The sequence below is a fragment of the Coenobita brevimanus genome, chromosome 20, assembly GCF_032717465.1.
Source record: "Coenobita brevimanus isolate Jiangsu-jjx chromosome 20, ASM3271746v2, whole genome shotgun sequence".
In the NCBI taxonomy this organism is placed as follows: Eukaryota; Metazoa; Arthropoda; class Malacostraca; order Decapoda; family Coenobitidae; genus Coenobita; species Coenobita brevimanus.
The window spans coordinates 22,159,795-22,162,990 of NC_136973.1; the positions used below are offsets into that span (position 1 = coordinate 22,159,795).

The window sequence follows — 3,196 nt, forward strand, 5'->3', positions numbered from 1 at the left end:
TATACTTGCCTCAAACACCTCATTTCACTCTTTAATGTCCTTTATTGGTGTGAATAGGGTGTTAGGAGCTAGGCATGTGCATTAGGAAGGTGTTTTTCTGAGTTAGGCTAGGTTAGGGTCCATAAGTACCAGTCCAGGAGCCAGGGACTTCTAAGTACCCAGAATGTTGAATATTGTATGAACCTACCTCAAAAACCTCATTTTATGCTTCTTTTGCATTTATTTCAGTCTTTTATGTGCCTTATTGGTGTGATTTGAGTCTTAAATAGGTGCTATGCATGTCCAGAGGGAGTTGTATAGGTGTTTCTCTGAGTTAGGGTCCATAAATACAAGTCCAAAAGCTGGAGCCCAATATCCAGACAGGACCACTATCCGGACCCACCTATGGCTCTATTATGTCGGATATTGGAGGGATTACTGTATGTGCGGTAGATAATGAGAATGAGAGGGCAAGAGAGGGAGTATGTTTGATGATAAGTAAGAAGTGGAAGGAGAATATAAGAGAGTATGGAACAGTGGGTGCAAGGACTGTATGGGTGAGGATGAAAGTAGGTATACAAGCGTAGGCGATTGTATGTGTGTATGCTCCGACAGAGGACTGAGTAGCAAGAGTGAAAGATGAGTTTTGGGTGAGAGTAGAAGCATGTATGGACAAATCTGAGAGGAGAGAGAGAGTGCTTTTGACTGGAGACATGAATGGCAAAGTTGGGAATGTACGAGTGGATGGAGTGGTTGGTCAGTGGGGTGTGCCAGCTGAAGTAGATGGGAATGGTAGTGCTTTGGTGGACATCTGTGCTGGTGAGGGGTTGGCAATAGCCAACACCTACTTTTGGCATAAGATGATCCACCAGTATACATGGAGAGTAATGAGAAGGATGGATGGTGAACTTGTTGAATGAAAGGCAATGATCGACTACGTGTGTGTGGATCTGCGAATGAGAAGACAAGTGTTGGATGCAAGAGTGTGGAGAGGATGAGGGAATGGAATCTCTGACCATCACTTAGTGATGGCCAAGATAAAGCTGCAAAGAAAATGGTTGAGGAGACGAAGGGGAAGACAGGAGGAAGCAACTCCTGTGAGAAGAGTGGAGATTTTGCAAGATAGTGAGAAAATGGCAGAGTATAAGAGCATACTGGAAGAAAGATTGGGAAGATATGATCTACAGCAGATGGAAGGGGTGGAAGACGTATGTAAGATATTCACGGAGGAGATAGGCGCAGTGTGTGAGGTGGTTTGTGGAGTGAGGAGGAGATGCAAGGGTGTGCAAGGGACAGCATGGTGGAATGATGAGGTGAAATGAGCTGTGGAACAAAAGAAGAAGGCATATAGTGAATGGTTAGCGAGTAGAGGTAGAGGAGAAGATGAGAGAGAGAAGAGAGAGGTATATGTGAGCAGGAGAAGGGAGGTGAAGAGACTGGTGAAGGAGAGCAAGAAGAATGTGGGAAATATTTTCCCCCAGAGCAGTTGCACTCTCTATTTTTATCACAGTTATCCCTGGTTAAAGGCAGAGGAAAAATTGAGACCGTTGTTAATTGTTCAAGAGGTTTTAATAACCCAGAAATTACGTTCTCTTTAATAATTCTTGTTATTAATAAATTAAATGCTACTGCATTTAACCCCCGTGGACAACTATACATTGTAAATACATGTAATTATGTGGTATTTTCCACTGACCTAAACTGCGTCTGCGCATTAGATGACGTGGCAAGTAGGGAAAGATTCTCATGTTAAGCAGATGTGGAATTAAAGATATTTACACAGTTTAAGGGAATATTTGGTCTAACTTTAGTTTAATTAAAACTAAGATTAATTTGTTAGATTTGCCCTGTACATATCATGATGTAATTTAACTGTATTTGGTGCTGTAAATAATTAATAGTTGGCAACCTACCATTCTATGAGGGAGGTAGATCCTGCCGCACACCACACTCTGTTCCTAGTCACTCTCAAGCGAACATGGTTGTATATACGCACCATAAGGACGCTTGCTTGCTCAAGCAATTACACTAAGCAGCCTCATCGTCATCGGTTAACGATCACTCCCTCTTCACTAGCTAAGTAACCTTTACGAATTGGCCAATTCAAGGGCGGATTAGCTATGAGATAGAAGAGAAATAGTTATTGTAGGTGAGTTAAGGTTAAGTTACGCGTAACTCTATGAGACTTGTTTGATTCACTTAAGAACAACTTTATAGACAAGTAACGACCTACGAGTTGTTTATTAGTAAATACCAGAAATTTCTTACATAGCGGTGCCCCGGCAGGGATACCGACTTGTATACATTAAATATTTTTCACATTTTGGTGCCCAGAAAGAGGGCCCCGATTTGTTTACCAGAACTATTAACCCCTTAACCGCGGGGCGTCACTTTCATGATGCTTGGGAGCAAGGGATCATACCACAGGGCGTCGCTTTTGTGATTCTGTGTTATTTTGAATTCACCCGGGCTTCCAAGTGGGGGCTTGTATCATCTATCAGTACTGCCAATGTCCAACACTAGTCAGCACTCCTAATCTCATCTGTACTCCCATCCATTGTTGACAATTTAGCCATTTCTCCCCGTTCTTGACTCCCCTCCCTACCCCCCCTCCATTACACTATCCTCTCGCCTGCCCGGCCGTGCTATGCTAAGTAAATCTTCCCTGGAATTTTTCACTGATTTCATCTATTGAAATAAGCCCTATGCCCTATTCCTATACCAAATAATATATTCATTTTTTTTTTCATTCATTGCCAAACACCATGTATCCCAAATGGGGTGGCCAAGGGCTTAGAGTTAATTGTTTTACAGGGAGGGGCACTAATCCTCCACCAACCCCACTTGACACGTAGGGATGCCAACAGCATCTGGTGTTCCCAGGCGGTCACCCATCCAAGTACTAACCAGACCCAACGTTGCTTAACTTCGCTGATCGGATGGGAAGCGGTGTACTCAACGTGGTATGGCCGTTATACAAGAAAGAAATAAGGTAAGTGAGAGTGCCATACACCTGGAATTGGCTAATTATCACCTGACAACACCTCACGTGCACTCGTTCGCTAATTTTCGCTGTTTTTTTCCCCTTGAAATATGCCATATAATCTATTTTCGTAATAAATATACATATAAGGAGAGAAGGGAGAAGCCTAAGTGATATTTACATTCACCTGGAACTACCTAATTTATACTGTATTGTCTAGATTTCCTGCCAATC

General features: G+C 42.6%; 1 non-coding gene across 1 annotated transcript; it reads right to left on the reverse strand.

The window, feature by feature from the left end:
- Window positions 1-2,837: 2,837 nt before the first annotated feature.
- Window positions 2,838-2,956, reverse strand: LOC145391984 (5S ribosomal RNA). The gene has a single exon (XR_013895926.1). It is a non-coding gene; the product is annotated as a 5S ribosomal RNA (ribosomal RNA).
- Between the last annotated feature and the right edge of the window lie 240 nt (window positions 2,957-3,196).